Here is a 9,393-nt window from a genome sequence, read left to right on the forward strand (position 1 = left end):
GGCGAAGGCCACACGGTCTTTGGCTAGGACTCGCGCCTTGGCATTCAGATCGGCCTCCCTCGTCCCCATATTCCGCTCCAACTCCTCCAACCAGTTGCGCTCTGCGGCCTACTTCCTCCCCAGCTCCGCCAGCTCAGTATCAGGGTTCTTGACGGCTTCCTCCCGGGCCTTCATCCCCTCCTCCTTCGCCTGGCGGCCGCGTACCTCTTCGGCGTGCTTGTCACGCAGGCTCTGCAACTCGCCCTCCAGCACTTGGCAGCGGTCACGGGCGGCCTTGGCGTCTTTTAGCGTCGCCTCACGATCGGCTGCAGCACTGGCGGCTCCTCGCTTCGCCTCCTCGGAAGCCGCAGCAGCCAGGCTCAGTGCTGTGTGAACCGCCAGCTCGGAGTGAAGCCAGCCAGAGGCCAGCTCTAGATGCCCGACCACCAGGCGCGGGTCCGCTATCAGGAGATCCGCCTGTAGCTGGGTCGTCTCCTAAAGGGCACGCCCCAAGACAACAGCAGGAGCAGAGGAACCAGGGAGTGGAGGTGCTGCAGAGGGAGGAAGCGGCACCGTCACCAGGACTCGGGAGACCGCGGGTTCCGGAGCAGCAGGGATCTCGTCAGCCGTGCCAAGCGCCGACGCCTCCGGAGCCAGCGGGGCCATGGGGGCTGACTCCACGCGGTGATGTTCTTCTTGGCCCCGCGAGGACGACCGGGCTGGGGAGATGAGGGCGCTGCTGCCTCCTTTCTCTGTTGAGGGAGGCACGACCGTCGTACCCTCCTTCCTCTTCTTCGCCGAAGATGACGACCTGATCAACCAAGGGCGAGAGTCAGGAAATAACAAGTACCGGCAGGGATAAAGCGAAGCTCGAAACACCTACCGGTCCACAGCGAAGTACTCCACCTTTTGCTTGTGAAGCTTGAGGCCTGACGACATCGGGACCTGAGGGGCAGACGTTCGGGCTCCTGATCCAGCCCCAGGAGGCGCCGGGGTGGAGGCGGCACCGCGGACCACCAGCAATGACCTACCGTTCGTCGGGATGAGGGGTTGCTCCCTCTCCCCTTGGTAGGCGTCGGCTTCGGCATCATCAGGAAGGGCGCGGAGAATCTCGGCCTTTCTCAGAGGGGAAGTCTCCCCCGCATCTTCCGGGGTCTTCTCCGAGTCCACCTCCTCTTCCCCCTCGCCGCGGGACTCGCCAGAAGACACGTCCAGTGGTTGCTGCGCCATAGGAGCTCCCGAAAACACCAGCGGCACCAGCCCGCGCGCATGAAAAGTCGGCCTGGAGGCGACAAATTCCTCCTGCTCCCTGCGTTGGAACAGGGGAATGAAGGTGCTAGGCGGGTACTCCTGGTTGTTTTCGACTATGAGACGCAGGACAACATCCAGTTCATCATCAGGCAGGTCCCCCGGCCTCAGGCTGGCCTTGTTTCCCCTCCTTCAAGCTCCTAGAAGGGGCGCGCGCGCCTGGAGTGGGGCAACCCGCAGCGTCAAGAACTCCCTCAGGAGCATCGCTCCCATTATCTTGGCCGCCCTCGCATTACCCGGCTTCAGGTCAGTCATCATCTGTCCCAGCACCGATGATGCCCGCTCGTCGACAAGCTCCGCCCTGGGCCACTCCTTTCCCTGCTGGGGCGGCTCCATCGGCAACATCAGGTGCGGATGGGCGAGCTTGGCATCCATCATGACCCATTTGGATCGGATATTCTCGGCCCTCTTCCCGGTGCTCGAGATCGAGTTGGCCTTGCCGGACGCAACGAAGTTGGCGCATCTGGAGATGTGACCCTCGCTGACACGGAGGAAGAAGAAATGGCGTAGGAGCGTCACAGACGGCATCACTCCCAGGTACGCCTCACAGTAGTAGGCAAAGATGGACAGGAGGAGGACAGAGTTGGGATGGAGGTGCAACGTCCGCAGCCCGTAGTGGTCAAGGACTTCATGAAAGAAATCAGAGAAGGGAGGAACCAACCCAACAGCAACGCTGCTCGAGAAGAAGGGGAAGAAGGTGCTCCCCTCAGGCTCCGGCTCGTCGGACGCAAGCCGGAGCTCCGTCTTCCCCCACTCGTTGCTCTCCCCCGCTGTCAGCAGGCGCACGGAGGCGAGGCTCTTCTCTGTGACGGTGGGCGCCTCAAGAGCGGGCTTGTACGAAGCCGGTGCCGAGGAGGTCTTGACCTTGCGCGGCGCCATGAGCGGTAGATGCAGAGCAAGGCTGGGGCAGATCTGGAGGTAGCGGCAGCGAAGAGCAAGAAAGGGGATCTGGAGCGAGGCAAGGAAGAAGCAACAAAGGCAAGTGCTGCCTGCGCCAGCCTTTTTGTCAGGTCAAGAAGTTGCCGAGGCAGCATGGGGAAGCGGAGACACCCACGTCCAATCAACCACCACGCGTCAATCGAGGCCACAGGATTTTGGGGCCCGCGGTGCTCCGTACTTGGCCCTTGGCTTCGCCGCGAAGCCAAGCCCGAGCGCACCTTGGGCCCGGGGGCTACTGTCGGCGTCTTGGGAACGGGGGTCTCCATGCTTGCCTGCCTGCGGCCCGCGGCGTGGCTGAGCCAGTAGGCCGTACGACCCATCTTCACAAGCAAAGCATCCAAGACCCTCGCGAGGGTCCAAGCCTCGCGAGGCGGACGATGCAAGACCTCCTCTGGAGTAGCCTAGCCAGGCAGGCTCACAAGGAGCGCAGATATCAAGGCGGGGCAAACCTCGTGAGGCCCTCGTGACGTGAGCCATGACGCACGGCACTAGGCGGGCGCCAGCGCGCGTAGCGTCCTTGTTTCCTCTTTGGTGCTAAGGAGGCTAGCGCAGGCGAAGAGTACCGAGGCATCAGGCAAAGGTTGCTATATTGGTGCAACAAGACCAAGACCAGGAGGATGGCAAGACGGAGGTCATCGTGGAGCCCAAGACGGCGTCACCACCAGAGCCTTTGGCAGGCGAAGACCACTTTTGTTAGGATAGCTTGTACTAGCTGTCTCCCTTCGAATTAGCCCGCCATTGTTGGCTCCCTTCCCGCTCGATATTTGGGAATAGGACCAGGGCCTATATAACTAGAGCTAGCCACCATAGTAGAGGCATCTCATCTTAGCTTGATCCAACCAGATTGAGAGCCTACTCACAAGAACACCTCAACCTCATGAGGCTGTTCTTCCCTTGTACTGTTCATCATCAGCCCTAGGGGCAATCCACCACCACCACACTGGAGTAGGGTATTACACCACAACGGTGGCCCAAACTAGCATAAATCTTGTGTCTTTCTGTGTTGCGAGTTCGCCGAGTTCGTCCGTGAGATCTTAGTGAGCTAGGGCGTCGATTGGTGGGAAGGAAAGACTTCATGCGCACCCTAGTGTTCGAACCTTAAGGGTTTGCCGGAACCCCACATCCGACACCTAGAGAACAAGTCTCGTAGCTGAACTATGGAACAACGTTAACTCCTGAACAAGACCCGTAAGAGATCAGCATGAATATACAGTGAAATGTGATAATCTATTTTCCATGCTTAAATGAATAACAAAGCCATAAATGTTGCACACAAGTAAGATGAGGGTACAACCTATCTGGCGGCCACCCATAGGAGTGAGTATCATGTGCTTACTTGTTGATGCCCCTGCAGTTGTTGTGGCTGTCCATGTCGGGCACGCGCATTTGATGCAAGGAACTATTGAGTGGGGACTATAGCTCCCTTCTGGTGTATGCTTCCCTTGTTGGAACAACTGCGGTGAGTCGGAAGACGGTGTGGCTAAAGATGTAGAAAACGCATAATGTTAAGAACGACACATATCTCTGATCTGAAGAAATACCATAAGAGATCAACAACAAGGTACTAGAGTGGTCACATGTCTGTTGACTGAAGACTAAATTGGGGTCACACGATTTTATTTTATTTTGGTACTGTCCGATCTACGCGGGATGGCTTGATGGCCATCTTGTGCCTCCCGGCGGACACTGTTTGGAATCTTCCCCGAAGAGCCAGCGACCACCGTCAAAGCAGCCAGCCTTCGCCATCCGTGGCCGCGAGAGCTCCGACCAAAACCCCGCTCCCTGCCCCACCGCACTGCCGTGGTTGCGCCGCCCGCGGCTAATCCACAAAGACTCACTGTGATCCAGACTCGGCGGCGGCAGTACCTTGAACCCACGCAACTCTAAGAGAGCCATCTAAGCGCTGCTTGCACAGAGAACTTGCTCGCTCGCACCCTTACGTTAGACACCAGCCAACCGGCAGCCTAGGAGCTCCGCCGCCTCGAGGGGTGCTGCTTCCCATTGGGAATCGATTGGCCCAGAATAAAAATTCAGACAACTGATGCCTAAATAAAGTGATTTGAGATGAGGGTACGACCTATCTTGTGGCCCAGTGAAGTAGGCAGCTCCAACTGCCGAGTCGGTGAGGCCGGCGCGGTTGCGGTGGCTACCGACGGTAGAGAAAGAGAGATGTAGCGATGGTCGACGGCTACTGGGAAGCAACACTGGGGCCCTGGATGGATCCGAAGTTGGAGTCGCTCTGGCGCCGTGCACAATGGCGGGGGTGAATCGGCTCCGGTACGGTTCACGCCATCGTCGTCGAGGCAACTCCGGTAGCACGGAGTAAGAGGCACACGACCCAGTGCACGACGGCAAATGGGCAGCGTCTCCGGCATTGGGGAGGAGGGCGGCGGTGAATTTGGTGCACTGGGGGCGCCATGGAGGAGGGGCAAGGTTTCGCGGCTGGGGAGAAGGGAGCTTTCGGGGAGAAGGTGATTTGGCGCCCATGAGGTATGAATGGGGAATTGGGAGGCGGAACCATGTCTTACGAACACATTTGTCTGAAATGTGTGTGTGGGGGGGGGGCTTACAGTTCTACCCCTACCTTTAGGCCTCTCGGCTTGGGTCTGTGTACTGAGGGTCGGCGATAGTAGAGTATCTTTGCTTCTTCTGAATAGTGGGCGCAAGCGATTCCGGCCGAGGAGGGCGTGTTTTGAAAGAGTGGGCGCGAGCGATTTTCGGCGAGGAGGGCGTCTTTTGAAATAGTGGGCGCGAACTATTTCGGGCAAGGAGGGCGTGTTTTGAAATAGTCGTCGCAAGCGATTTCGGGAGAGGAGAGGGTGTTTTGCCGCCCATGGTTTATGAATTATTCATCACATATCATTTCGGCCGAGGAGAAGGCGTGCTTAGATGAAGTTACGAACCTACCCTCGATGTACAACGGGCCAATTGATGTGTGTCCCACAGATGCCAGTAATTTCGCGTCTCCCATTTATTTGCTCGGGCGAATTACAACGAGCAGAGGATATTTAACGGTTCGTTCAAATTTTGGGAGAATCAGCATCGACGTCTACCTTACCAAGTTGATTCGAATCAAATTTTGAAATATTAGCTTGCCACTTCTTTTTTAGATGGAGAGATGATGTTCGGGAGTAATGTGTTTTTACATGCTCGTTGCTAACGATTTACTATATGACAAATAGTTGACCCACTTGAAAACAGGAATCAAACCCAAAATGAAATATCTCGATTCAATGAAATAGCTCATTCACCAGGTCAAATACTGAACTAAATCCAAAATTGAACACCCAATCAAGTAGCATGCTGTACAGTATTATAGTACTCCATGAACATGTTGAAAGTCAAACTAATGAACTTGTTTGATACGCATATCTCCGTTCATGTGTGGATTGCAAACAACATGTTCTCAAATTTAAATATTTGAATGCAAGTTTATATCAAAACATGGTTTATATCAGTCTTTGATGCATAAAACACGACCTCCCCCTCTCCCGGACTCCTGCTCTCTCTCTCTCTCACCGACAATCTTCAATTCTATCGCACACATCCAACACACAAACCTTGTTGGTCCCTCTCCCTCTCTCTCTATCTCTCTCTTTGTGTGTGTGGGGGGGTCTTTCTAGTTCGCATGCATATATACTCCATGTATAGGTCTCTCTCGCACACTATGTATGATTCTCTAGTCTAAGCTAAATATCTTGGGTGCACTCATCGTACGCAGACAAATTCCCTAGCTCGTTTCCTGTAACTCTCTCATGCACCACTCTGCCATCTCGGAGCTCTTCCCTCTCTCTCTCTCAAACTCTCCATCTCCCTGGGTCACACAAACACATGCATATCTCACTCGCACTCGATAGACCCATCTAAAACTCTATCTATCTCCCTCGTTCTCTCTCCATATCACACGCACACACACAATCCCATGCCTAGCCAAGTATGATGGTCTCTCACTCAATTGTAGGCACACGCAATCCCCCCTATATGTATATGACTAGCTAATTCTTAGTCTCCATCACAGACATATGCATGGTTTATCTAGATTTCTCTCAGGGCATCTTTCTATCGCACACACACCTCGTCCCTCGATCTCCCACCCATATAGTCCCCCCGCGATCTCGGGGGGATCTCTCTATCACAAACACACCCTCTCTCCCTCCCCATGCATCCATCTTATCCATGCATCCCTCTCGACCTTTGTTCCTTGTTGGCAAGACATCTATTGGACATGTTCTATAGGGTTGTCTCTCTCAGTTGCAAACAATCATGCAATAGCTATCTTCGTGTATCTCCTCGCCTCACTTTTCTATCTCGGAGATGCATGCGTGATTTGTTTGCATAAGAAACAAACAAACACACACACACACACTCTCTCTCTCTCATTTATTGTTTGTTGTCCCTTTCTCTTTCACACACATACTCTTTTTGCACACTCACTCATTCTCCTTCACATGCACTTGATCTCTCTCGACTTAGGCACTCTCTTCGGCCCATAACATATAGATTTATTAAAAAGTCAAACATCACAAAGTCTGACCATGTACGTGGAGAAAAACATTTACATCTAGAATGGCAAACATATATCATTAGATTCATCATGAGATGTAGTTTAGTATGATGTGTCTTTGGTATTGTAGATATAAATAACATTTGCATAAACCTGGTAAAAGTTTCCAAAGTTCGACTTCTAAAAAATTTATATGCACTGCATTATCGAGCTGATGGAATATCACTTTCCCCCTCTCAGCTATCTGACGCACTACTCAGCCTTATCGGGGCTCCTTTATCTCTCCCAAACTTTATATCTCCCTGGTTCACACATACACATCTCTCGCTCACGCTACATTGACCCATCTAACACTCTCCGCCCTTGTTATCTCTCTATGAGACACGCACCCCCCTAAGTACCATAATCCCTCCATCATAGGCGCACGCACTCCCCCCCTAAGTATGACTATCTCTCACTAGCCATCAGGGACACACGTATTGTCTCCTTCCATCCATACGTCTATCTCGATATCTCTCGGGGTATCTTCTATCGGGCACACACCTTGTCACTCGATCTCCCACCCATGTAGTCCCATCACAATCTCCAAGGGATCTCTCTATGACAAACATACACTCTCTCCTCGCAATGTCCGCATTTTCTCCGTACATCTCTCTCGACCTCTCTCCCTTGTTTGTCAGACCCCTCTTGGCCACGTGCTAGGGGTCTTTCTCTCTCAGTTGCAAACAACCACACACTATCTCCTCACCTTGCTTCCACTGTCGAAGATGCATGTGTGATATGTTTGCATAAGACACACACGCTTTTTCTCTACTTTTATCTTGTGTTGTCCATGTCTCTTTCACACACACACACACACACACTTTTTCAGTCACTCTCTATTTCACACACACTCTCTGTCTATCTATCTCTCTCTAGGTAGGTACTCTCTCACGTCCATAAGCATAGGGATGTTTTGTAAAGTCAAACCTCAGAAAAGTTTGACCAGGTATATGTGGAGGAAAACATCTACATCTAGAACGATCATTAGATTCATCACAACATGTACTTACTTCATACTATCATTTATCTTTGGTATTGTAGATATAAGTAATTTTTTTATAAACATGGTCAAAGTTTCAAAAGTTTGACTTCAAAAAAAAGTAGGCACTACATTATCGAATGGAGGGAGTAGCTCATTCTCTCTCTCGACTATCTCTCACGGGCCTCCCCTCTCACTCGAACTCTCCATACTGAGGGATTATACTATCACTGTGTCAGCGTATATCTCCGGTCAACCAGTCCACATGCTGCCTTGTCAGCTCGTGTTCTCTATCTTCTTGTGCTGGCCCATGTGACAGTGGGTGAAAATAAGTAAACTAGAGGCCCATCTGGCTCACGGTGAAGTAAACAAAGTTGAAACCACTCAGGGTAGCACCCCGCTCGCTAGTAAATTGAGGGCACACTTCTTCTGCATGAAGGACGCACTCGCGCACACTTCACCACTGCACGGTGGCATGCACAGAAGGACGCACTTGTGCACACCCAGCACACAACACACACCAGCACACGTTTACAATGGCATCGCCACCGACTGAGATGGACGGCGAGGCTGCCAACAAGGGGAAGCGGCTCAAGCCAAAACCGCATCCGGTGAGACTGGACTTCATCAGCAGCCTCCCCGATGACATGCTGCTCGTAATCATCGGCCTCCTCCCCATCAAATCTGCTGTGTGGACCACCCTACTCTCCCGGCGGTAGCCCCCCCTCTAGCGCCGCGTCCCCTTCAGCCTAACTGTCTATAGCTGCCTCTGTGATAGGGATTGCAAATGCATGGCCGCAGTCTCCAAGATCCTTTCATCGCACCCTGGGCCAGCCAGACGCCTTGACATCCACATGTTCAGTACCAACTGCAAGGTCCAAGCCAAGTTCTACAAGTGGTTCTTATCCTCCACCCTAGATCACCTCGAGGAGCTCAGCTTTGAAGCTAGACGATGTCGCTCTTTGCCGCCGCCCGTGCTCTGCCTCACGCCAACGTTGCGTCGCGCCAGCTTCACCTCCTGCTATCTTCCTCAGATTAATGTCGCGCCCGGCCTTCTTCTGCCTCAACTTAAGCAGCTCGACCTCTTCGACGTTGGCATCTCGAAGAGGGCTATGGAGCACATGCTCCGCAGCTGTACTGTGCTTGAGTACCTTCGTCTTCAGCAGATCCATGGGTTCATTAGCCTCCACATCGCCTCGACGAATCTCCTATGGATTTATGTGCCTTGCTGGCCCTGCAACAAGACATCAATTGGGAAGGGATCACTCCAGCTGTTCCATGTTATGGTAATTGAGAATGCGCCTTTCCTTGAGAGATTGCTTGTATCTGATCTAGAAGGTCCAACAAAAATTAGAGTCACTGACGCGCCAAAATTGACATCGTTGGTGTATTCGTCTGCTAAATTCTCCGAACTCTTTATTGGATATATAATCATTCAGGTACAACATTCATCTTCTTCTCCGTCTTCTTGAAATTCACATTTTTAAATTTCTTCTTGATGTATTTATGACTGTCATCCAAAAAATGATTCCCACAAGCTTGACCCAGTCTATGCGCATAGTGAAGATCTTGGCAATAAAATCTATCGGCCCCATCTGGATCAAGTTATTGGATTCCTTACATGCTTTCCATGCATGGAGAA

The sequence above is a fragment of the Triticum urartu genome, chromosome 6, assembly GCF_003073215.2.
Source record: "Triticum urartu cultivar G1812 chromosome 6, Tu2.1, whole genome shotgun sequence".
In the NCBI taxonomy this organism is placed as follows: Eukaryota; Viridiplantae; Streptophyta; class Magnoliopsida; order Poales; family Poaceae; genus Triticum; species Triticum urartu.